A 27291-nucleotide genomic window follows, 5' to 3' on the forward strand; every position below is an offset into this window, starting at 1 on the left:
TCCCTACTCACCAGACTTCTGGCTGGAGAATTTCATCTGTCCTCTAAGATCTGGTACATTTTCTGTATCTCTGTTACCGCACATAATCGCACTATATTATATTTTTGATGTGTCTCTCCCTCAGCTGTTGGGTGCTTTCATTTTGGGGATTATGGATTTCCTTTTTATTTTCACAGGACCTGGCCCAAGATAGGCACTGAATAAATGCTGATCAAATGGAAATGAAATTTTTTTTTTTTTTTTAAAGATTTTATTTATTTATTTGAGACAGAGAGAGAGAGCACATGAAAGGGGTGAGGGTCATAGGGAGAAGCAGGCTCCCTGCCGAGCAGGGAGCCCGATGCGGGACTCGATCCAGGGACTCCAGGATCATGACCTGAGCCGAAGGCAGTCGCTTAACCAACTGAGCCACCCAGGCGCCCTGGAAATGAAATTTAATTTCAGAGTTGGAAGATACATTCAATCATAGTCTAGTTTGACTCCCATAGTAATCATTTTGCAAAAGCATTATTATTAATATTGTTATACCCATATTAAAAATAAAGAAACAGAATCTCAATATACTAATAATTTCTTTCCAATTGGTGATACTCAGGTGATATTTGTTAGGTTTTCCATCAGATAGTTCACTGTTACTCTTTGCTTTTCTTTATAATTTTTCTTTATAAAGTTTTCTCCTTGGGGTGCCTGGGTAGCTCAGTCAGTTAAGCATCCAACTCTTGATTTCGGCTCAGGTCATGATCTCAAAGTCCTGAGATCGAGCCCGGTGTTGCACTCTGTGCTGAGCACAGAGTCTGTTTGAGATACTCTCTCTCCCTCTCCCTTTGCCCCTCCTCCTGCTCGTGCACATACTCTAAATAAATAAATAAATAAAATCTCTAAAAAAAAATTTTTCTCCTTGATGGCAGAACCTAAGCCTTACTTAGATCCCTATCCCCAGTGTGAGGTATGGCAGGTGGTAGACATTCAGTAATTGTTGACTTGAATTTAATTTCTACTTCTATGTTAGAAGCTATGTCTGGTACCACTCTAAGGAAATGTTTGAAAGAGCCATTTAAAATTTGCTTATGATTAAGTCCTACTTTCACTCAGTCAGAATATTAACCAAACATAGTCTCACTCTTTTATCACAGATTGGATGCCTGGACAGAGAGACAGAGACAGACAGACACAGAGAGAGAGAGAGACACACACACACACACACTGCCCACCCCCCAACACACACACACAGACTGACTGACCTGTATCTTTGAGAAAAGAAGGACACAGAAAATTGCAGGGTAACCAGACCCTGTCTGAAAGAGAATTCTTTCTTTGTGCTAACACCAGAGAAATGTGGGGCTGTCATGTGAGGAGCAGTTATACTCTTTGTATATCAGGTAAGGCAGAAAAGAGAAGACTAAGGTTCAAGGAAAGGGGGAATTAGAAGGGGCCAAGTGATTGAAATCAACAAAGGGACTGCCAAGAAATATGAGAAACGAAGAGGAAGGAAAGACTGAGAGGGCGTTCTGTCAGTAGCATTTCAAAGAGAGCAAGGAATGCAAAGTGACCCGCTGTGAAGGAGTCACAAGATAACATCTGTATTCTCTTCCCTGTGAGGCACTTTCTTCTGAAAAGGATTGTCATCATCAAACCCAGACAGCACTGCACTATTTTGTTAGTGATGTTGCTTTTAAAAATGTAGACTATAATTTTATTTTAAGAGTTGAATTAATCTGCAACAACATTCTGGTATTTTGTAAAATGAAAATATGCTGAGTCATCCTGTCAAGAGAGGTGATAATCAAGAAGCTAGGGTATACTTTTTTCCTATTATCATGGTTGCTGATTTTAACAGGGAGTTACCCACTGCAAGGAACATTTCTTGGCGTTAGCAGTGGGTTCCATATCATGTTTTGGTCTAATATGATTTCCTGGTCTAGAGCCATTTGTGTTTGAATGAAAATGATGGCTGTAGTAACAATTTTTCATATTCTCCTCGCAGCAAGTTCCTTTTGCTCACAAGTCTGTTATTATTGAAACGCATTTAGTTGTAGGTAAATGACCCTTGCCTTCTGTCTTTAATTGAAACTCAGCCTGCCACAGTTAATATGTTTCATGACTCACTAAATCTTGGAAGGAAAACCTAATGTGCTGTAAAAGCAAAGGAAAAAACATTAATTGATTTCAGCATACATTTTCCTATGCGACTGAGCCAGCTGTCCCTAAAGTGGAGTGCATATGAGTAGCTGGATGTGTGCATGTATGCTTCTATGATTGTATTCCATTGCTTTTCATGTAGAAGGAGCCCTCTTGATATTCTTTTTTATGTAATCTTCCTCACTTTCTTACCAGCATCTGTTCACTTGTATAGTTAGTTCTGTTTTGAGAAGAAGAAACCTTTGGTCTATATGGAAAGGAGTGTGAGATCTGTAGTCACTCTCTGGGCCTGGACTGTGGGTGTGATCTCTATATTAGGAAAAGAGGTACAAGAGAGCCTCACTAAAAGGATTTTTACCACATTGTGTTAGTATGTCTTTGTAGCATCGATCCAGCCCATACACCTCAACAACTTGAGAGAGAGAAATTCAAGTTGTATCAGTTAGCTATTGCTGCATAACAAGTCACCCCACAACTTAGTGTCTTGAACCAACAATAATATATCACTCTGAACTGTTTTATGGGTTTGCTGGGTAGTTTTTCAGCTGCTCATTTTGCTTGGGCTTACTCATGTGGTTGTATTCATTTGTAAGGTTATCTGGGGTATGGACTCATTTGGGTTGAGGCTGGGCCTCACTGCCTATGTGGTATTTCATTTTGGTTTTCATACCACAGTGATCTTGGGGTTCCAAGAGTATGAAGGTAGAAGTTGGAACACCTCTGGAACCTATACTGTATCACTTCCACCGTATTCCATCAGCCAAGAATTTAGAAATTCTGAATTAAAATTAAGACACAAATTTGCAGGTCTCAAGATCAGCTCAGTTTTGAGGAATGCGGACTCTACCTCTTACAAGAAGGAACCTCAAAATATTGTGGCCAAGTTTTTCACTCTACCACATTCCTAGTTACCTAGGAGAGAATTATCAGGATATTTGAGGCTGGAAAGCATGGTCATATTTGGATTTGGAGACTTAGATCGTAGTCAACTGAGCCAGCTGTCTCTAAAGTGTAGTACATACAAAAACAGCTGGTGTGTGCATGTATGCTTCTAAAATTGTATTCAAGAGTCAACCCACATCATTCTAGATGGGCAAATTGCTTCAAGTTTCATTTCTTCATCTTTAAAATGGAAATAGTAACAGTGCCTCTCACATAAATTGTGAGGACTCAATGAGAGAGATAATATATAGAAAGTGCTTTGTACAGTTCCTGGCACATGGTAGGTGTTCAAATGAATTATAGCTAATTTTACTTTTAAATTTTCTTATTTTAAATCCTTAGCTATTTTTGTTTGTTTTACAAGTAATTCACACAGCGTGAAAATCAGAAAATGTAGAAAAGCAGAAAGAGAACAAATATTTCATATTACCCAATATTTTACCACAGAGTTAGCCACTATCAGTCTTTTGGTGAAATTCACTTAGAGCCTAGACTTTTTTTCAAATATGTACATATGAATAAGTGTGTGATAGACAGACACCCCACACACCCACACACTCCCGTACACCCATACACACAGAGGAATATTTGTGTGTATTTTTAAAAATTTTCTTTTTAAGATTTTATTTATTTATTTGAGAGAGGGAGAGAGAGCACAAACAGGGGGGAGAGGCAGAGGGAGAGGGAGAAGCAGGCTTCCTGCTGAGCAGGGAGCCCGATGCGGGGCTCGATTCCAGGACCCTGGGATCATGACCTGAGCCGAAGGCAGATGCTTAACGACTGAGCCACCCAGGCGCCCCTCTGTGTATTCTTAGATATATATACAAAATTTTAAAAGCCAGAGAAGTACTTATTGCTTTTTATTATTTGTAACCCCCTCATTCTGGCGTTTGTATAGGGCAGTCTCAGTTATTCAGTGTTAAATAGTACCAGACTCACAACCTATGGTTTTAGTTTTCCCTGGATCCCAGATATTAAGGCAAGAGCTCATACCTGTTACCAAATCTGAATTTCCCAGAGTGAATCTAGGAAATACCAGGCTCCTGAGATGGTCTGAGAAAAAAAAGTTCTGTGGTCAAATAAGTTGGGAAAATGCTGTACATTTTCTCTTCTAGTCTTTGAGAATCACAGATACTCATTTTTTTAAAGATTTAAAAATTTTTTTATTTTTAAGTAATCTTTACACCCCACACAGGGCCCAAACTCATAACCCCTAGATGAAGAGTCACATGCTCCACTGACTGAGCCAGCCAAGCGCCCCTCATTTAAAAAAAAATTTATTATTATTTTTTTAATTTAAAAAATTTTTTTAAATTTTATTTGTTTATTTGACAGAGAGAGACACAGTGAGAGAGGGAACACAAGTGGGGGAGTGGGAGAGGGAGAAGCAGGCCTCCCGCTGAGCGGAGAGCCCGATGTGGGGCTCGACCCCAGGACCCTGGGATCATGACCTGAGCCGAAGGCAGACGCTTAATGACTGAGCCACCCAGGCGACCCCCCCAAAATTTTTTTTTAATTAAGCAAACTCTATGCCCAACATGGGGCTTGAACTCATGACCCTGAGATCAAGAGCCGCACACTCCACCGACTGAGCCCAGCCAGGTGCCCCGATAGATACTCATTTGTGATTAAATAAGCATTCAATTAATTAATACCTATTAAGTATGTGATTAAAGCATGTTAAAGTCTCTGAGAAGTCCTGTTGTAAAGTATCCTATTTTACTTTAGCCTCAAATTTCCCACATTTATGTGAACTCTTCTTTTAATTTTATTTTGAAAAATAATATAAAGTAAAATTAACATTTTTTTAATGTACACTTCTATGAAATTTTGTACATGGATTTGTGTAACCACAACAGCATTCAGGATTCAGAATAGTTTTATTATACCCCAGAACTCCCTTGTGTTACCCCTTTATAGTCACATCCCCTACTTCTCTAACCCCTGGCAACCACTGACCTGTTCTCCACCCATATAGTTTTCTTTTTGCCATTTCTTTTTTATAGGAATGTCATATACATGGAATTACATACCATGTAGCCCTTGAGACTGGATTCTTTTATTCAGGTAATACCTTTGAGACTCATCCTTGTTGTTGCATGTATCAATTATTAAAGGTGTGTGTGTGTGTGTATGTATGTTTAGCTCTTTCTTATTGCTGAGTAGTATTCCATGATATGGATGTACCACAGTTTATTTATACTGTTGAAACATATTCAGGGTTCTTCCAGTCTTTGGTGATTTTGAATAGATCTGCTGTAAACATTTATGTACAGGTTTTTGTGTAAACATAAATTTTCACTCCTCTAATGTGAATACCCAGGAATGGGATTGCTGGGTCATTTGGTAAATGTATGTAAGCAAACTCTTTTTATATGTGTAATACTTATTAAGATCCCACATAACTAGTATTTCAATGAAAATACTATTAACATCCTGTAGACCTAGTATTTCATAGGATGCACTTTGGGGAGAAAAGCTTTAGGAAGGCTTTGAATGCTGTGACTTGTTGCTGTTTTTGAAAGTCAAATGGACCTCAAATCCAATTCCACACACCCAAAGTTTGCTTAGGCTCAGCCAGGACTCCCACTATACTCCCATTTGTTAAGGACATTTGTATCACAGTCTCATTTAATTTAACCCTGACAACAATCCCATGATTTTGCAGTTGAAGAAATGGAGGCCCAGAGAGGATAACAACTTACCCAAGTTCCCATGGCTGGTAAGTAGCCAAGATTGGAATTCTTGTATCTTATCATCAAGTCCAGGGCTTTTTCTGCTTCCCCCTCTACCTGTCTTTTTCTTCCTTTCCCTCTTTGAGCATAGTTATCTGAGTCTGTAGTCAGTTGTCTTCGACCAGGGTTGGCAAATAAAAAACACAGTTGCTATCACTTCCCACTTCATGGCAGACACGAATAATTTAATTTCACCTCCTCTTTCTTGCTCAGCCCTTTCTTCAGACAACTATCAGTTGATTGGAGTTAGCACTTGAGCTAATAACCGTTTGCTATTTTGTTCTTAGACTTTGTATTAGTTATCTATCGCTGTGTAACAAACAATCTCAAAACAGTGTGGCTTAAAAATAGTAAATATCACTTGTGATCTTTCATAATTTCTATGGGTCAAGAATTCAGATAGGGCATTGCAGAATGGCAGGCCCTATTCTGTCATGCCTGGGGGCTTATTCAGTTGGAAGACATGAACCATGTTGGGGGAATTTATTCCTCAAAAGGATGAGTTGGGCTTGGTTATCAGAAGAGGGCATGCCTTACAAAGACAACAGATGTTTCCTGTGCACAATGAGGTGCCTTTTGACCCTGAGGTCATTCTCTCATCTCTGCTCCCCCATTCTTGTCATGACTTTTCACTCAGTTACATCCTGTCACACTCATGTTCCTACTCAAATCGTAGGCTCTTCGTTTCCCAGGAGGACAACTTAAAGGCAGATGTACCCTTTCATAGTTGAAGGTCTTGCTCTTGACTCCTGATGCTTTGATTTACTTCCATGACTCCCTGTATTCCTGATTCCTAGTCTGCTTAGGATTTGAGGGGCACAGAACACTTTGGTTTGGGTGTTGGTTTTCTGGACTCCTAACCTGTCTCTCTCAGTCAGGAAATGGTTACTCCCAGATCTGTGGCCTTGACTCTGGACCTCTTGACTCCTTAGTCTCCTGCTCTGCTGTTTATAAACCTGTTAACCCCTTGCTTCCCATACATCCTGTTTCTTGATTTGTTTTCTTTTTTTTTTTTTTAAGATTTTATTTATTTATTTATTTGACAGAGAGAGACACAGCAAGAGAGGGAACACAAGCAGGAGGAGTGGGAGAGGGAGAAGCAGGCTTCCCGCCAAGCAGGAGCCTGATGAGGGGCTCGATCCCAGGACTCTGGGATCACGACCTGAGCCGAAGGCAGACGCTTAATGACTGAGCCACCCAGGCGCCCCTTGATTTGTTTTCTTATTCTCCCTTGTTACCACCTATATTTTGGCTTCCTAGTATCTCTTAGACCAAATTATTTCCCAGCACACATCTGCTGATCCGTATGCTGGGCTTTGCCTTCCAATGACAGGCTTCTCTCTCTCCCTTTCTTCATTTGGAGGTTAAGCTGAGGTACAGTGTATTTAGCCTTGGATTCAGAACCAGAAGCCTCAAGTTCCAAACCTGACCTATGTAACTTTAGGCCAGGCTTTTTAATCTCTCTGAGCCCCAATTTTCTCATCTATAAAATGGAAGAGTATTATCTACTTCACAGCATTGCCTGGTAATAATTCTAAAATGCTAATGTGTGTATGTATGTATATTTAAAGTAAATTTATTTTTTTCTCCCTTCTAAGCATCTTTCCTTTATACAGTTTTCCTCGCTTAAGCAGCTGGCCATTCTGTACTTATTAACTCAGGAAAGGAAATGTCAGAGCAGAAAAAACAAATAGGAGTCTTTCTGGCTTTGGTTTTCAAAAGCCTAAAGCCCTTAGGGGAACATTGAGAGCCCAGGACTGGTCAAAATGGGTGAGAGCAAGGGGTTTGAAGAGAGAGGGAGATTCTCCTTCAGACTGGCAATGGATTCCACTGTTCTGGGCAGAGGAGAGAGGTGGGTGGAAGGAGGAGAGACAGACGGGGTGTAATGAAGCACAGATGCAGCAGGACCCAGAGTGAGAAGGGCCTGTGCCCTCCCTTCTAGACAGAGCCCTGGGGAGCAGAAAGGACACAGCTGGCAGGTTCTGGGTGCCCAGAGTGGCCCACAAATGGTGCTGGACTGGAAGAGGTCCTGCAGCCTGGGGGTGAAGGAAATGTCAGTGTAGGTCACTGAGGATTGAAGCCTACAGGCCTGACAAGGTGATGGCAATTTCACTTGACAACTGCTTGGAGAGATGACAGCAAGGACTAGAGTGCACTTCTGTCCCACCCCACTCCCTCCTTCCACTACGATTCTCCAAAAGCGCCTAGAACCTAGAGGCATTCCCTGAAAGTGGGAGGAAGGCTTCAGATTAACTGAGGTTACATTTTGCCACTCTGGTAGAATAGGGTCTAAAAATGAAGTTGAGTTATAAAAATAGTTTGTGTCTGCATGGTGGATTAAGACCCATAACCACTACCACGGAAAGCACTTAGCCTTTGTCTGTAGGTAGGCACCAGAATGTTTACTGAGTTTGAATTCAGATGTTATTGAGCCTCTGAATATATGTAATGTTCTCCTAGATGTTTGACATCTGGTACAGCCATTCCCTCCATCAGGGGTTCTCAGGCTGTGGTCCCAGGGACCAGCAGCATCAGCACCACTGGGCTTTTGTGAGAAATGTACATTCTCAGGCCCTCCGCCCTGAACTACTGAATCTGAAACTCTTCCAGGTGATTCTAACACATGCTAGAGTTTAAGAACCGCTGCTCTACATCCTTTCTGTTTTCTTACTTACAACCTCAGTTTCTCAGACTTATTTCAATAGTCAAGTTACCATGTGATACTTGACTAGCATCAGCTTTGGGCTAGTGAAATACATATATATATATACATATATATATGTATATATATATATAAACAAAACAATTGTATTTACAGAAAACTTATTTTATTAAAAAGAGTAGGCAGACTATAGTAAATAATATTTTGGGGGCACGTGGGTGGCTCTGTCCGTTAAGCATCTGTCTTCTGCTCAGGTTGTGATCCCAGGGTCCTGGGATCGAGCCCCTTGTCGGGCTCCCTGCTCGGTGGAGAGCCTGCTTCTTCCTCTCCCTCTGCTGCTCCCCCTGCTTGTGCTCTCTCACTCTCTTTCTCTCTGTCTCTCTCTCAAATAAATAAAATCTTAAAAATAAATAATATTTTGAAGTATCGAGGGCAAAGGATGGTGAATCTGAAATTTAATTCCAGCTAAACTGTCATTCTGAAAAGTGAGGTTTACAAAACTATTTTCAGTCATAATGAGATTATTTAACACATACAATTCCTAAACTGATAGTCTCACATTACTAGTAATTCTATGAACTGATGATAAAAATTAATAATGATACGAAAATTTTCTGGGAATAAACAAGGACTTTGATCTGCATATTTATTTTAAGCATATGGACAGGAGAGCTTCTGATTTCCTCTGGAGTTTTCTTCATGACCATTGCACTTTTATTTCATTTCACCGAGGACCCAGCTCCTGAGAGGAAAACAAGGGAGATTGGAAAGAGACCCTTTAGTAAATGAAGAGAGGGTATCATAGGCAAACATGATCTTAAACATTCACTAGCTCTCCAAGGAGCCAGTGAACTTCATAGGGAGTGATTTTGTGGCCAGGCAAGGTCCTAGGGAAATTTATGGCAGAAACATTTTCCCGTTTCTGGGTCAGGAAATGATAGCACACAGATGGAATTTACAATGGGAGTGTGAATGGAGAGGCCCCACCCAGGCAGCCCAGCAAAGGCCCCTTTTCACCGGCTCTATTCACATATAATGAGTGCTCCCCAGGCTCTCCTGGCTGGCCGCTTTTTCTTTTTCCTCGATTGCTTTCACTTTTTCACAGAGGACTGCCCTGCTTGCGGTCCACTTGGGACTGGGGTGAGCCTTGATTTGGCAGGAGAAAGGAAGAAGTACACGGTGGCCTACAAAACTGAATTGCTCTGCCTCCCTGGCCCCTTTCCTTGAATAATAGGCCTTTGTGCTTTGAAATGTAGGGAAGTCCCAGTTTCTCAGGCTTTTAAAAAAAAGGAAACCTTCCTAAAACCTCCTCACCCGCTTTAAGATGCTTAGCAGGGAGTAGTTAAGGGGCAGAACAGTTATTAAATCAAATGTTTCTTTAATAATTTTAGAAATTGTTAGGATAGCTGATTTCCAAATATATTTCATGCATTCCTTCAGACGGACAAAAATACTGGTTCAATTTAAAAGTCCAGTTTTAAAAAAAATCACATGGGACAAATCTACATAAAAAAAAAAGCAACACCCCAAAAAAACAATTTTTGAAATATTTGACAAAGCAAAATTGCATTACAAAATTGCAGAGAGGAATTCAGAGAGCCTTTGGAGTCTGTTGAAATGGGGTGTGATAGACATGATTTGTTTTAATTTTTTATTTTATTGCCCCACCCTCCCCACCCCTTCTTCCTCCCCCCATCCTAGGCATGATTTAAATCATTCCACCTTGTAACCAAACCAACATGAGTTTGTTTCTTGGTGAGTCACAGATACACCAGGTGGAATTGTCACACAAAGTAAACTTTATTTGCAGCAAATAAGGAGACCACAGGGAATAACTTCAAAAGCCGTGACTCCCCAGGCAAGGGTGAATGGGTTCCTTTTATTTAGTTTAGGATGATTATCTAGATAGAGAAGCCTTGTCATCCTACATAGTGGAAGGCATAAGGCTGCACATGTGCCTTAAGGAAACATGCCTATACAGACATTGTATGTTATGTAAATGAGGCTTGTGGTCCTTCTTGGGTGTAGATTTTATTATTATAATGAGGTAAAGGTAGTTGTTGGTCATTCTAGAGGTCACTCGGTGGTCCATCTGCAGCAGGCATGTATTGGGGGTTTTTACTGAAACTGGTCTGGGTGGTCTGGGCCAGCTCAAGTTCTTGTCAGGGCTGTTGCTATCACTTGAGGGAGGGTTTGGTTTCCGTTTGCCGGAGTTAAGAGATAAGCTGGAAAGAAGAGCTTAAGGAAAAACTGTGGGATAAAGGTCGATGAGTGCGAGCAGGTGGGCAGTAAAGGTCAGGTGTTGGGGTCTAGCTGTAACAATCTGTTTTTCTTTCACTAATCTTCACCTTCTCTTTCAAAGGTGTATGTTAATAGCATTACATTTCCTTTTTTTTTAATCCTGAAAACAAAGTATATTGAAGAATCATTACCATCATTTAGGCCCCCATATGTTTCAATGGTTTAAGTATATTTGAACATCTTTGGTTTTAATTTTACTGTAAAAGATATGATTTCACCATTCATTTTTTGAATTTTTAGAATGTGGCAGAAGATATAAAACATTCTTCATTCAAGGACTATTATTTGTCTCTGGCTGGGTTACTAGAGGCCAGGCTCTGGAGCTAAACTTGGAGTAAGAGGTTATTGTCTGCCCCTCTGGTAGCCATTTCCCTTCCTTTCCCAGCCCAGAGTTGTATTTTCTCCTCTCAGCCATGTGTTCTCCATGAGGAACCCCTCCCAGCTCCAGTCCTGGAAGGCAGGATTTCCACTTGGCCAATCAAATAATCAAATCCTTTGTCCCATCCCCAGCATGGGGAAAGGGAAAACCACAGTGATTTCTTCAAGGATGGGCCACATGACCCAGCTGTAGCCAATGCAATACAGCTGAGGCTTTTCTGGGATTGGTCGGAGAGAGGCAGGTGGCCTCCTTCCATTGTTTTTTTTTTTTTTAAGATTTTATTTATTTGTCAGAGAGAGAGCGCGCGAGCAAGCGCACAAGCAGGGGGAGTGGGAGAGAGAGAAGCATGCTCCCTGCTGAGCAGGGAGCCCAACACAGGACTCGATCCCAGGACTCTGGGATCATGACCTGAGGGGAAGGCAGATGCTTAACGACTGACCCACGAAGACGCCCCCTTCCACTGATTCTTCAGTCTGGGGAAAAGTGAGGCTGGAGGTGCGGCAGCTACCTTGATACCCAGAGATGAAAGCTTGAAGCTGTGGCAGAGGCTGGGGAGCTTCCAGGAGCCCAAGGATGAGTGAAACCAGCCCAGCTGAAGATAGAGCTAAGAAATGCAGAAAAATTCAGTCCCAGTGACCTCATTTGAGCCCTATGCCTGAGGTTAGCCCTGTCGTTAGAGTGTTTAGTTGTTCAAGCCAACAAACCTCCTTAGTTGCTTAAGCTGGTTGGGATTGGATTTTCTATTGATAAAAAGTCATGCCAATGCAGGTCTGGAGTCCAAAGGTGCTGGGAATTTGCCAAGACACAGCTCCAGGTGCTGAGAATGAGTCTGGAGTGTGGTCATCAGAACTGGGCCCCAATGCCTGGCTCACTCCCCTCCCCAGCCCCTGCCTGGAGGAGGGGTGACTCAGTGCTGGTTTCTGTTGGAGGGATGCTGAAGTGGCTTAGGCCCTTGCCATCTCAACTCAAGTCTGTCCTGGGAACTAGGAGCAGGACTGGACTTGGAGGTGGGGGACCACAACCCTTCAGCTGTGGGGAGAGAAGGGCCAGGTTGGACACATATTGTCAAGGACTATAGTAAGACAGAAACTTCATGCTGTGTTACATCTCTTCATTGCATGGACCCTTTATTGTCTCCAGGGAATGTGTCTTTACTTTGGGTCTCTGCCCCGAACATCTGCCCCACCCTCTTGTGGTCTGCTGAACTTCCACAACTGGGTTAGACATCTCTCCTCAGTATTCTTGTAGGCTCTTTTAGGTAATGAGCATCACATTATCATCCTGTATCATTCAGCAACTATTTATTGAGTGCTGCTATGTGCCAAGTGCTAGTCCAGGCACTAGAGGTACAACAGTGAACAAGACAGACAGAAATTCCTGCCTGCAAGGAGTTACATTCTGATGGGTGGAGAGAGGCAATAAAATAAGTAAACTATAAGCTATATTCAAAGTGGATATGTGCCCAGAGGAAAAAGCAGGAAAAGAAGACAAGGCCTGATAGGGAAAGTGGTGACAATTTTTCATGGACTGGTGAGGGAAGACTTCATGGGAAGGTGACATTAAAGTAGACTTGAGGTAGATGAGTGAACAAGCCTTGTGGAGATCTGAGGGAAATACTTTCCAGGTGAATGGAACAGCAAGTGCAGAGGCCCTGAGGTGGGGGCTTGGTGTGGTGGAGGAACAGCAGGGTACCCATCATGGGCAGATGGGAGTGAGCACCAAGGAGAGGGGGAGCAACTGAGGTCAGCATGGGGCTGACAGGGAAATAAGGATCAGGGGGATTTCAGTTATTTACTGCTGCATAAGGAACCACTTTAAAACTTAGTGGCTTAACGTAACACTTTATTATTTCTCATGATCCTGTGGTTTGACTAGGCAGTTATTCTGTAGGTCTCATCAGAGGTCCCTCTTGTGGCTGCTCAGGCAGGACACTAGGATGGCTGGCCCTCTCTCCTGACGTGGTTTCTCATTATTCACGTGTCTTGCCCAACATTCTTATGTGGCAACTGGGAGCCAGAAGGGAGCGTTCCACGGGGACAAGCCCCCGTGTGGAAGTGCTTATCTAGCCTCCATTTCTATCATATTTGCTCGTGTACCAGTGGCTAGAGGGCCCATATGGCCAAGCCCAGAGTCAGTTTAGAAAGGACCACCTGAATACCAGGATGTGAGATTCACTGGGCCACCCATGAAGGTTCAGGGATCCTTTTTTGTAAACCCATTGAAAGAGTGGGGCAAGGGTCTACATGATTGATGGGCTGTGGGGTTGGACTGGAATAGAGGAGAGAGGCCAGGTCAAGAATGTTGACCACATTCCTCTGATCTAGTTGACTAGCTCTGTCCTTTGGTAGAGCCAAGGAGTCACTTGAGAAAACTGTATAGTTCCTCACTGTTTCCATCAGCCTCCACTTCCTTTGTAATGAACACTTGGCATTCATCTCAGTTGTATTTAAGGTACTTTGCAAACACAGTTTCATGACAAGCCCCCAAGCTCAGTCTCCAACTAGATTGCTGCCTTTAAGCTGCACCTAGGTATGAATTTTGGAGTTTTACCACTGACCATATAAATAAAAAGAAATGGGATCTAGTGAATACATCAGGTGAACCAATGCCATTCACCTGAATCTGAAAAGAATAGAGATGAAACTACAAGGAACTGGTAGTCTGCCAGCGTGATTGTTCATTGATTCATACAACAAATATTTGCTGAGCACCTGTTATGTGCTAGGGATAATGCCATTACCATCATTTAAAAGGACTGCAGAGAGGCCTTGTAGAGGGGACCCTGAAATCTTCGCATTGAGTCTCATTTAATAATTGGCTCTCAGTGATAATTGCTTCCTTTGTTAGATATTCATAAAAAAATCTTTTAGACAGTCTTCCCTGAACTTAGTTTCCTTTTATGTCCTTGTCATCCATAGCCTTTGGAATCATTTCAGTGCTATTTTGATTATTTTGTTTTTCAAAGTAAAAATTACTTTATACACCTTTTTCTTGATTTTAATAATGATATATGCTTGTTGAAAAATATCCAAACACACTGATAAGTAAGACAAAGAGTGTACAGTTCTTTTTTTAAATTCTACCATCCAGAGGGCAGTAGTTACTATTAACATTTTAGTGAGTAGCCTTCAGACATCCTTCAGTGAATATACATGTGTGATGCAATAAACGGGATCGTGCTGTAAACTGAGTTTTAAAAAATCCCATTTTGTGGACGTGCAAATTTGTTCAGTCCTACATTAAGGGATATTTAAGTTGTTTCCAATTTTGCAACTAGGATTAAGTAATTTTTTGATTCTCTGACTTCAAATCAGACCCCGAGGTTTTCCTGTTTGGAACATACTTCTACTTTGCTGAAGATACCATCTATGTAGGCTTTTTTTTTTGGTCTTGGGCAGTTTTAATTATTTTGTTTAGGACCTCAAATAGGAGCTTCTAAATGGTTTTCAGGTAATGTATGATAACTTCTAAAGGCCTCTTTCCAGGGTGCCTGACTGGTTCAGTCAGTTGAGCGTGCAACTCTCTGTCTCAGTGTTGTGAGTTCAAGCCCCACGTTGGATAGAGAGCCTACTTAAAAAATAAAAATAAAAAAATAAAGGCCTCTCTCCATCTTTTACTTAAATGTAGACTATATTTAGTTGACTAAAACACCTCCTGAATAGCTGTGTGGTGGGTTCCTGGGCTGGCCATCTCCCTCTACAGTGTTGAGTTAAATGGTGTGTAACCATGGTTACCAGGCTGGCTACCATTACCAACTTAAAGTGATGTCATACTCTCAGCCTCTCCAGCCCCCATGACCTCTGGCTTGCCTGTGTGTGCAGAGGTTAAACTCCCTCCAGAAGTTTGGTGCCCTGGCTGTGGGGGGTGAGGACATGTGTGGCGGGGAGTGAGGTGGGCAGTGATGGAAGCTAGCTGGGTCTGTGTGGGCTTCTGACCCACTTCTTGGCCCTCTTCACCCCTGAGACTTAAATCTGACCAGTGCACTGCCGTTGTTCCACTTGTCACGTTGTGTGCTAATCCTTTGTTATGTGACTGTCTCCCTGCCTATGGCCATGAGCTTCTCAAAGGGAGGGACCTTTCTTATTGGTCTGTGTCACCCAAGTATCCTGGGCAGTACCTGGATATTTGCTGAATGAATGAATAAGTTAATGAGTGGTTGTCTGAGTGAGTGAGTGAGTGAGTGAATGAAAAAATGCAAGACAAATCCTGGTATTATAGCCAGACCTTGTGTGGGCGCTCAGTGTGGGGAAAGAAGAGGGAAGTGGGGAAGGCCAAGGCACAGAAGAACACAGCCTTAAGTCTGTGGGCTTTGGAGTGAGAAAACCAGGGCTCAAGTCTGGGCTGGGCTACCTGCCAGTTGTGTGACCTTGGGCAAGTCGCTCAACTTTCCTGCACTTAACTCTCCTTATACATAATAAGGGGATTAATTCAGGAGCAGATTGATTCAATAAATACTTTTTGAGTGCAATGTGCTAGATACTCTTCTAGGTGTTGGGGCATCAACAGGGAACAGAGTCTTTTGTGGCAGCCATGGGATCGCCCTCCTCAGAGCAACTTTAAGAGAGAACCTCCCAGAAGGGTGTAGTTAGCTTCAGTCCCCCTCCCCTGCTGAGGGGAGGGGGACTGAAGTTCCTGCTGTGTTCCTGCTGAGGCTGCAGTGAGGGTCCTAGGGCACTGCAACCTGGGCTTTTCTCAACTAATTGTTCCTTCCCTCTGTCCCTGCATCAGAGTTGGAGGCTTTCCTGCATACTCCTGATCCTTCCCCCTTTATCCTTCTCAGATGTTTCTCCCAAGAATTCTACATGTCTAATTCTGTCTTGGTGTCTGCTTCCTGGAAGGCCCAAACCGACACCTTTGCTCTCAAGAACCTTACCTAATAGAGGTCAAATAAAACATGCCACTGAAGGTGGTTGTCAGGATTAAAGGAAATGTTTGAGAAGCGCTTAGCAGCAGGCCAGCCCCCAGCAAGAGCTCAAAGATGTGCATTGTTGTAGCTGTTGTTGTTATCCTCACTGATTTTGTTCCCCAGGTGAGCAGGTAGAAAATGGTATCTTTCAGGTGTCAGTTTCATGAGTTGGTTTAACCCAGTGGACTGTACCTGAATCTGGGCATCCTTCAGAGTTTCTTCTGGAACAAGGGTCTACAAATAGGAAATGGCAAATCCCGGGAAGATGCTTGTGGCCTTCAGGGACTGAACATGGAGCTTCCAGAAGAATCTTCTGATTCTAAGAAGGTCCGAGTGTGTAGAGGGGGAAGCCTAGATAACAGGCTGACAGTTGCATTGGCCACTCACTGAAGCCTGGAGGAAGAGCCAAGGGGCAGCAGAACATGGTGAACATGGGTACAAGAGTATGGAGCCAGACGGTCCAGGTTCAAATCCCAGCCCTGCCACCTACTCCCTACCTCCCAGGCTTGTTATGTAACTTAGATAATAAAGATAGAATGCTCAGCATAAAGTGTCTGAGAACTGTTAGTCCCCTTACTTTTCCCCACAACATTTCATTCTACTATACTTGGAATAGTTAACATGTGTGTAACCTCTCTGGGTTGGCAAATTATGGCCAGCGCCTGGGCTAGGGAATCACTGTCCTGATCTCTGGATTATTAGGAAGGAGAGGAAGGTCTCATGACAGAAAGGAGGGAGGGCATTTGAGCACAGAAGAGGAGTAGGGCTTTTACTGGACCAATATTTATTGAGGAGCCACCATGTGCCAGCCCCTCTCCTGGGTGCTGGGTTTATGAAGGTGGTTAGGACACAGGCACCATTCCTGAGGAGTTCAGATACTAATTTGGAAGCTGGGGGTGGACAAACAGGTCTGTAAATAGTGCCCTGGGTCCCATGACAAGGCAGACACACAGAGCTTGGGAGCATGTGACTATGGGTATAATTGTTTTTGACATTTCTTCCCTCCCAGAGTGGGTGAAACCTCCATGGCTCCTAGATTTTTTTTCCATAGCATACATGCATACTGTGGGTACTCACTCTTAATTAATATGCACAATATTATTATAATGTAAAAACCACTCAAAAAGTATTAAATCAATGGGCATAAAGTTTCAGTTATACAAGATGGGTAAGTTCTAGAGTTCTGCCCTACAACATAATGCTTACAGTTAACAATATTGTACTCTGTATTGTACACTTAAACATTTGTTAAGAGAATAGATCTTATTTTAAGTGTTGTTACATTAAAAAACAAAAACAAACCCAAACCAAAATCAAAACAAAAAAAAGTGAAAGAAAAAAAACAGGAAAAAATAGAGGCAATGTTACAACTTATCAGAGTGCCTAGAACAAATATTATATGACTTCTAAAATTTATCATTCATTTTTCACTTCATTTTAAAATAAAGTGGTGAGAAAATGTGCGAGGAAGAAAGTGACAGCTATTATAAATATTACCATCCTTGCTAGTGTTTTGCCGATCAGAATTCTGATGTTCAGAAAATTGAAGCACCTTGCCAGGGACCGACCACACTGCTGAGTATGGGCAGCTCAGTCTCTAGGTACCCAGCCTCCGGAGTTCGGGCCTCCTGTTCTGGGACATTCTCAGAGTGGTTCACTAGGTGGCGCTCTTCCCCTGGGATAGGAACCGACCAAGGCCCAGCAGCGGACTAGTCTTTTCTCACTGGAACCTAGCCTTCTAGAGCTAGCAGCGATTTTGAACATGTCTAAGCGGAGAGACAGAGGAATAAAGCTCGGAAGTATGTCTTTGAGACCTACTCAGAGTCACCTATGGTCACCAGGTGGTGTTGGGGTGGTGTCCTAGTTTGCCCAGTTCCAAATCTCATTTGTTTCCTATGTGGCATCCCTTGCCCACATCCCCATAGCTGCTTCTGGACCCTTCCTTGCAGAGCTAGGTGCTTCCCTGTTGGGCAGTTGCTACGCTCTGCTATCTGGGTGTGGAGAAGGTATTTAGGAGCAGGCTGGGGGAGTCACTCCTCCCCCATTTCTTGTCCTTTCCTAGAGTGATTCAGGGGTAGTGTGTGTACTGCTCAGCGTAGAGACCCTGGAGCCAAATCACCTTTGTCCAAACCCTCATTCTCCTCTTACCAGCAGTGTGCCTTGGGCAATTGGTGAACCTCTGCGTCTCATTTTCCCATCTATAAAATGGGAATTTATAATAGAGTACCTATCACATAGGGTCTTTGTGAGGATTGAGTTAGTATATGGAAAGCACCTAGAATACCTGTAAGCATGTGGTAAGAGCTATAGAAGTGTTTGCTCTCAGTATTATAATTCACCAGCATCCTACATGCATATAAGAGTTTGCATGAGAAAGCCAATATAATTCATCATACTCCCCACCTATTCAGTCATCCCATAATGTCCTTTTCATAATGATACCTGCCATCTACTTGCAGTTGTGCTCTGCAGTATGCTAAACCTATGATTTCAATATCTCAGTGAATCCACAGAACAATCCTATGTTTCTGTTTCCAGCTCAGGGTTGAGGCTTCGACAGGACTAAGTCATTTACCTAGGATCATGCAGAAAGTGACAAAACTGGGACTCACACTCAGGCCTGTCTGATGAAGGTTTTCACTACTACACCATTCTACCTCCTCTTCAAGTGAATTACAAACACCAAAACCAGCCCCTGGAGGAGCCCCAGGCATTAGCTATGCTCACAGTGCAGAAGTCATCCTTCTCTGGTGTGAGGTTTCTTACCACTTTTTTTTTTAATATATTAAAAAATATTTTATTTATTTATTTGAGAGAAAGAGAGAGAGCATGAGATGGGGGAGGGTCAGAGGGAGAAGCAGACTCCCTGCTGAGCCGCATGCGTTGCTCAATCCAGGATCATGACCTGAGCCGAAGGCAGTCGCTTAACTGACTGAGCCACCCAGGTGCCCCAGTTTCTTTTTTTCTTTTTTTTTTTTTAAAGACTTTATTTATTTATTTGACAGAGAGAGACACAGCAAGAGAGGGAACACAAGCAGGGGGAGTGGGAGAGGGAGAAGCAGGCTTCCTGCAGGGAGCCCGATGTGAGGCTCGATTCCAGGACCCTGGGATCATGAACTGAGCCAAAGGCAGACGCTTAACGACCGAGCCACCCAGGCGCCCCCCCAGTTTCTTATCATTCTTACCCTGGGAGACAAAGAGGCAGATTTCACAGATGTCTCCCTGCTCCCCTGCAAAGACACATGCTTTGACTGACAAACAAAGAGGCCTCTTTAGATTAGAGCTGAGTTAGCCAGGCAGCCTTCAAGGGCCACCTTCCCCCATCCTGTTTAGTCTGAAGCCTGCAGGCTCTTAGTTGGGCAGGTGGGGAGCCGGAGTCTCAGGCACGTGAGTTTACTTGAGTTCTAGGCGGTCAAGGATGTAACACAAGCTCTCAGTGACTCAGGCCAGCCTATCTGGGATTTTTCCTCTCTTGGCATGTGAGAGAGACTGTGCAGCATTGACATCTTTTAGCCAAGAAATAAACAGCAGACACCAACCTACAATTGCAGAATCATAGAATGTCAGGGCTGGAAGGGACCATTGGATGTGAAAATTAGGACTCTGATGAGGGAAGGGTCTTGCTCAAGATCACGTCAATAGGGAAGGATAGTGACCAGATTTAAGCCCTTACTTGTCCTCAATACTCTTCTCAGGACCCTCAGCATCAGGAGTACTGAGAAGAAGGCTGAGTTGGAATGAGGGTGGGGATGTGCATCCAGGCTACTGAGCGTATGTGCGTTCAGCCAGTTGGCTCTCTCTTGAGAGCGTATGTGACAATCTTCTTAAACAGAGTTTCTAAGTCTCAGTACTATTGGCATTTGGGACTGGCTAATTCCTTGTTGTGGGGGCTGCCCTGTGCATTGTCCGATGTTGAGCAGCATCTTTGGCCTCTACCCACTAGATGCCAATAGCAGACCCCTGGTTGTGCAATAACCAAAAATGTCTCCAGGCATTGCCAAATGTCCCCTGGGGACCAAAATTGCTCCCTTTCCTGTTCTCCAGTCCTGTTAAAAACCAGTACTCTAAAAGCAGGCTCCTTCCCTTCCAGAAACATGTCTTAAGAGCTTGCTATGTGCTGTGCTGTACTGGCACATGAGTCTAGTATGGGCCTGTCCTTAAAGAACTAAGAGACTAACTGGGGAGACAGAAAGGGCTGCACAGGTGGCAAAGTATGGGGAACCCCTCCCCAGGGACAAGAAGTAGGTACTCTGAGGAGCACAGGGCAGACCACACTGACTGGGGAGATCCGAGAAGGCTTCAGGTAAGGACATGGCAGTTTTCCAGGCAGACAGGGCAGGTGAAGGATATTCCAGGCAGAAGAAATGGAATGTATGAAGGTAAAAAGTTATTAAGTATGACACGCTGGGGGAAAAAAAGGTATTTTAGTATGACTGTCCCCCATAGTGCACCTGGGGAGTAGTTGGGGAGGAGGCTAGAGAGAGGCAGGGCAAGATGATGATGATGTGATGACAGTTAATACATATTGAGCTCCTCTTTCTTTCTTTCTTCTTTCTTTCTTTCTTTCTTTCTTTCTTTCTTTCTTTCTTTCTTTCTTTCTTTCTTTCTTTCTTTCTTTCTTTTTCTCTTCCTTCCTTCCTTCCTTCCTTCCTTCCTTTCTTTCTTTCTTTCTTTCTTTCAAGATTTATTTATTTGAGAGAGAGAGAGAGAGATAGTAAGAGAGAGAACATGAGCAGGGGCAGGGCAGAGGGAGAAGCAGGCTCCCCGCTGAGCAGGGAGCCCGACATAGGGCTCTATCCCAGGACCCCGGGATCATGACCTGAGCCGAAGGCAGACGCTTAACTGGCTGAGCCACCCAGGTGCCCCAAGCACTTCTGTGCCAGACACTGCTCCAAGTGTCTTACATGTATTATTTCTTAATCTTCACAGTGATCCTTTGAGGAAGGTACTATTATTCCCTCTAGTTTACAGATGGGAAAAATGATGCACAGAGAGATTAGGTAACTTGTCCAAGTCACACAGCTATGGAAATTTGGTTATGGTTATACCAAGGGTTTTAAGTAGAGCAATGTAGCAATGTGATTGTCAATGTCTCAGTTACCTTTTGCTTCATAGCAAACCATTCCAAACTCTCTAGTTTAACCAATACCATTTTATTATATTTCATGATTCTGTGAGTTGGCTGGGGCTCAGCTGGGTGGTTCCTCACTGGTCTGGCTCAGGGTCTTTCATCAGTAGCAGTGAGATGGTGGCTGGAGCTGCAGTTTGGGGCTGGATGTCTGGCACTTTGGTGTTTCTCTCTCACCCTTTGTCCCTGTGACCTCTCTCCAACAGCATAGCCTGTTCTTGATGGCTTAGAAGCTGCCAGGCCTTCTTAAATGTCTGTATTCAGGATGTCACTTCCCCTGTGTCATACTGGTCAAAGTGGTCACAGGCACCGCCCAGAATCACAAGGAGGGGACAAGAGGTCTATCTCTAGTGGGAGGATCAGCTTGTGTGTATAGGGAGGGGTGGAATTGTTTGAGGCCATCTTTGGATACTAGATATCACAGCCACATTTTTATTCCAGAAGGAATGTTCTGGCAGCATTGTGGAAGTGTATTGAAGAGGGCAAGACTAAAGACTTGAAGATGAAGTATGAAGTCATTATAATAGCTTTGATAATTTTGGTTGACTTGGTTACTTCTCTCTTTTTTTCTGTTCTGTGGAAAGACGAGAGTAATTGTGTTTTAAATAATAATAACATAATAATGATACTAGCCTACATTTATTGAGTACCTACTATGTGCCAAGTACTGTGATAAATACTTTTCTAGATTATTTAATCCTCACAATGATCTCATAAGGTATATACATTCCTACTTTACCTTCCAGAAAACTGAGACCAAGTATATTAGTTTCGCAGTGCTGCTATAACAAAGTACCCCAGACTGGTAGCTTAAACAATTTATTTCCTCACAATTCTGGGGGCTGGAAGTCTGAGATAAGGTGTTGGCAGGGTTGGTTTCTTTGGAGGACTCCCTCCTTGGCTTGCAGATGACCATCTTCTCCCTTTGTCCTCACAAGATCTTTCTTCTGTGTCTGTGTCCTAATCTCCTGTTCTTATAAGAACATCAGTCATATTGGGTTAGGGCCCATCCATATGACCTCATTTTACCTTAATTACTTCTTTAAAGACCTATCTCCAAATACAGTCACGTTCTGAGGTACCGAGGATTAGGACTGCAACATACAAATTTTGAGAGGACATAATTCAGCCCATACAATCAAGAAATTAGCATATATTCATGTAGTTAATGGGTAGGAAGCCAGAATTTGACCTGAGTCTGACTTTAGGCTCCTTTATTAACTACTCCTTATACTATTACCCACAATTGTGTTCAGTTCTTGTCCCAAGCAGAAAAATAGCAAGGTGGAGGAAGACACCAAACCTGCTTAGCTTTGCATTTAGGATCTAGCTATTTATAACTTGAGGTGCAGAGATTGAATTCCACTTACTTGTTCTGTGTCCTTCACCTATAGCTCTATCATAGTGATCTTTTTAGAAGGACATTGAAAGGTGGCAGGGGTGGCATATCCTGATAGAATCATAAATGAGAATGATAATAATGATCGCTAATACTTTATGAATGTGTTCAGTGCACCAGGCAGAATGCTAAGTGCTTTACACACATTTTTTAATTCTCACAATAATCCTATTAGGTAGGTACTATTATGTTTTCTATTTTACATATGGTGAAATTGAGGAGAGTGTGAGTTAACCTGTCTAAATTTACCCTACTAATAAGAAGTGGCAGGTCAAGCTGAGCACTCAGCAAGTCTGAATCCAGAACCTGTATTCTTAGCCATTATGTTTCCTTATTGACTCTGGGAACCTGGTGAAGAATGAATCTATACCATTTCCACAAAAAGAATCTAAGTTAGAGAAGGATAATTAGGCCATCATTTTCCTAAAAGTTTTCAGTTGCCACCATCAAGATACTTATTGCTACATATCAAAATAAAATACGGATACCACTGCTTCTTGATTTATTAATTTTATTTATTTATTATTTTTTTTAAAAAAAGATTTTATTCATTTGAGACACAGATACAGAAAGAGAGAGAGAGCATGAGCAGGGGGAGAGGCAGAGGGAGAGGGAGAAGCAGGCTCCTACTGAGCAGGGAGCCCGATGTGGGGCTCGATCCTAGGACCCTGGGATCATGACCTGAGCTGAAGGCAGACGCTCAACAACTGAGCCACCCAGGCGCCCCATTGATTTATTAATTTTAGAAATCACCATTTGACTTGGTGTTATCTGAGATAAAAATGTCTGTTACTTGCCCCTACCCTTTCCTGCAAACTCCTATAATCAAAGAATAATTTTTGTTAAAACAATATTTATTGGTTATTATGTTTATACAATTGTTATCACCTGCAAAGCCAAAAAGTGTACTGTGATCATATTTCCTTCTTTGTATAACTTCTTGTTTTTCCTGGAGTTGATAATGTTTTTTTGTTTTATTTGCATTATTTTCTATTAACCTGTTCTGTTCTTTGCTGTGAAAGCATTCAGGCCTATAAGAAGTTTTTCATACTTAAATGGATACACTTTCTGGGCTTTCTGGAGCCCTCCTGCTCTAGTATAGACAAGTTTTTCGTTAGGCCTTTCATCTAGTTGTTATTCTGGGAATTCTTTTTGCTTCTCTTTTATGTTGGAACCTCTGTTTCCTGGGTCCCATGTCTTATTTTAATTCCTTGTTCTGGTTTCTGTTGCCTTCTAAGAGAGGTACATGGACATATGTTTTGTGAGTCCTTGCTAATCTGAAAATGTCTTTTTTTCTACCCCTACTCTGGATTTGCAGCTTGGCTATGTAGAACTTAAGTTACAAATCATTTTCTCTTGAAGGCATGTTCCACTCTCATCTTAGCTTTCAGGATCTTTTTTGAGAGGTCCAATACCATTTAAAATCCTGTTCCTTTGTATGTGACTTATGTACTTGGACACTTCTAGTTCTTCTATATGTCCCTGGTATGCTAAAACTTGGCTTTGGTCTTTTTTCATTCATTGTGCTTTTTTTTTTTTTTAAGATTTATTTATTTGAGAGAGAGAGGTTGTGGGGAGAGAGGGAGAGAGAGAGAGTATGATCAGGGGGAGGGGCAGAGGGAGAATCAGACTGCCTGCTGAGCAGGGAGCTTGACACGGGGCTCCATCCCTGGACCCTGAGATCATGACCTGAGCCAAAGGCAGTCATTTAACTAACTGAGCTCCCCAGGTGCTCCTCATTGTGCTTTCAATTGGATACTCATGTCCTTCAGTTCCAGGAATTTTTCTTAAATTATTTCTTCTGTAATCTTCTCCTCTGTTTTCTTATTTGGGTATCGAATTCAGTTGAGTCCCTGAGTCTTTTATCTTTATATTATCCCTATTATTTTCCATCATTTTTCCTTTTTATTACTTCCAACCTACTCACTCTTTAATATTGATCATCATTTTTATTTCCAAGGACTCTTTTTGTTTTTCATAGTGTCCTGTTTTTTAAAAAAATTGATGGATGCAATATCTTCACTTAACTCTCTGGGTGTATTATAGTTTTTATATGAAGCTTTCTTCTGTTCCTGGCATCATCAATTTCTTCCTGGTTCAATTTTTTTTCCCCTTGGTCTGTCTTGATCTCTGTCTTTCATGATGGAGGCTTTCCTCAAACATTAGTGATCCTTAGTTATCATCTCATATTTTAGGGTAAAGCACAAAACTAGCCCTATGTACATAGGCAGAGCTTATCAAGTGGAGACCTTCACTGTTGGGTTTTTGGTGGGGATCTTTCTGTTTTGTTAGGGGAAACCCAGATGTCACTACCTATGATTTTCTTCCCCTGAGACAATTCAGTTTTTTATGAGAAGAATTCTTCATCTTCTGCCTAGGAGTAACATGCATTGCCTGCATTTTGGGAGCAGAGTCAAGGAGCAGGCCTGGGGGTCCCATTGCACAGGATGCACTGTTAGCAAGTCTCCCCATTGTCAGACCTTAACCTGCTGGCTACTCTGCCAGTTGTACAAGAAGCTGGGGCCTCCCCAGTTCAGATTTCCCAGGGATTAAGCTTCCCTTTTCCTGCCTGGGTGAGGGGTAACTGCTTGGCTGTTGGGGCAGAGGATGTTTTCAACCTTGATCCTCCCCCTGGCCCATCCCTCTGTCTCAATCTGAATTGTTCAGAGCTTTTGTGGGGCAAATGAGTTTGCTTCTCATCTGTAAGCCCCCTTGCTCTACTAAGATGGTTACCACCCCTCCATCTGCTTTCCATCTTTTAAAAATGAAGAGAACAAATGCTAGTAAGCACATGCAAAGCTGTTCCACGTCACTAATCATTAGGGAAATGGAAATAAAAACCACCATGATATACCACTTCACACCAAGTAGGATGGCTACTTATCAAAAAACCAAAAACAACAAGTTTTGGGTGGCTGTGGAGAGATTGAAACACTTCCACACTGCTGGAGTAAAATGGTTCAGTTGCTGTAGAAAACAGTCCAACAGTTCCTCGAATCACCATTTGGTTCAACAGTTCCACTTCTGGGTATATACGCAAAAGTTTTGGAAGCAGGGACTCAAATAAATATTTGTGAATCAATATTCATGGCAACATTATTCACGATAGCCAAAAGGTGGAAACAACCAAAATGTCTATTGATGAAAAACAGTGTGGTATATCTATACAATAGAGTATTATTCAGCCTCAAAAAGGAATGAAAGTCTGTCAATTATACCTCAATAAAGCTGAAAACAAAATATAATCTGATTTAGTATGGGGGGAAAGGGAATGAAATTCTGTTACATGCTACAACAGGGATGAACCTTAAAGACATTATGTTAAGTGCAGTAACTCAGAACAGGACAAATATTGTCTGATTCCACGTATGTATCTAGAGTAGTCAAATTCATAGAGACAGAAAATAGGATAGCAGTTACCATGGCTGAGGGGAGGAGGGAATAGGGATTTGTTTAATTGGTACCAACTTTTAGTCTGAGAAGATGAAAACGTTCTGGAGATGGATGGTGGGGATGGTTGCATAACAGCGTGAATGCACTTAATGTCATCAAACTATACACTTTAATATGGTTAAAGTGGTCAGTTTTATGTTATGTATATTTTACAACACAATTAAAAAAAGAGCTAAAAAAAATGGAAATCACTTGCCTACTTTGGTTTCATTTCTTATTTTCTTTGTCTGTGTGAACTGTTAAAAACAACAGGCCCAAAATGGAGTCACTTATGGTAAGATCCCATGTCAGCAAACAAGACTTAATACCTAACCTAACTGCAGTTTCAATCCCTCCAGGAATGTAACCTTTAACCAGTCAACATGGAATTTCCTGATCAGCACTAGAAAATTTACTGATAGGTCCCTTCCATTCCCCTTAGGAGGGTGACCTTGCCTAAAACAATGCATTCTTTTTTTTTTTTTTAAAGATTTTATTTATTTATGTATTAGAGAGCGAGAGAGAGAGATACAGCATGAGAGGGGAGAAGGTCAGAGGGAGAAGCAGGCTCGCCGCTGAGCTGGGAGCCCGATGTGGGACTTGATCCCAGGACTCCAGGATCATGACCTGAGCCGAAGGCAGTCGCTTAACCAGCTGAGCCACCCAGGCGCCCTAAAACAATGCATTCTTTGCTAATAGTTTCCTTTTTTCCTCTCCATCTATGCCTCTATGCCTTTTAAAAAACCTTTCCTTTTCTGTAGCTCAATAGAGCTTCTTTCTGTTTGCTAGGTAGGATGCTGCCTGATTCATGAATCATTCAAGAAGGCCAGTTTGATCTTTTAAATTACTCAGTTGAATTTTTGTTGTTTAACAGGACATATTCCTTTTTAATTTCTTTATTGTCATTTTAGTGGGGTCTCAGGAAAAAGAGGCAATAAGTATGTGTGGTCAATCCACCATATATAACTAATTTCCCTCAAATATTTTTTTCAGTGCTTGCTACATGGACGACACTGTGCTAGAGAATATAAATATGATTGGTTTCCATGTCAAAAAAGAAAAAAGTAGCAGACAATACTCCTTCTAAACTTGTATGCTATCAAATACAGTTTTGGCTCTGAGTAGCTAAAGCAGAAAGAAAATGGATTTGCTGCAATATTTAATATATTTGCTGTCATTTTGGACTATAGCCCTAAGTTGCCGTAGCAACAGACCAGAGCAGGAACTTCATTAGAGGAGGAGCTCCTTGGATTTTAACCATGTTATTC

At 42.2% G+C, this 27291-nt stretch overlaps 1 protein-coding gene across 1 annotated transcript in view; it reads left to right on the plus strand.

Annotated features, from left to right (window-relative positions):
- Positions 1 to 27291, plus strand: part of SRGAP3 (SLIT-ROBO Rho GTPase activating protein 3) — a 336629-nt gene that overhangs the window by 20648 nt on the left and 288690 nt on the right. The window contains exons 3-4 of the mRNA XM_078075648.1: positions 5088 to 5148; positions 5750 to 5803. The gene's annotated coding sequence lies outside the window, so the exon portion shown is untranslated. The remainder of the gene's footprint in view (positions 1 to 5087; positions 5149 to 5749; positions 5804 to 27291) is intronic.

This window comes from Halichoerus grypus, chromosome 1 (assembly GCF_964656455.1).
Source record: "Halichoerus grypus chromosome 1, mHalGry1.hap1.1, whole genome shotgun sequence".
Lineage (NCBI taxonomy): Eukaryota > Metazoa > Chordata > Mammalia > Carnivora > Phocidae > Halichoerus > Halichoerus grypus.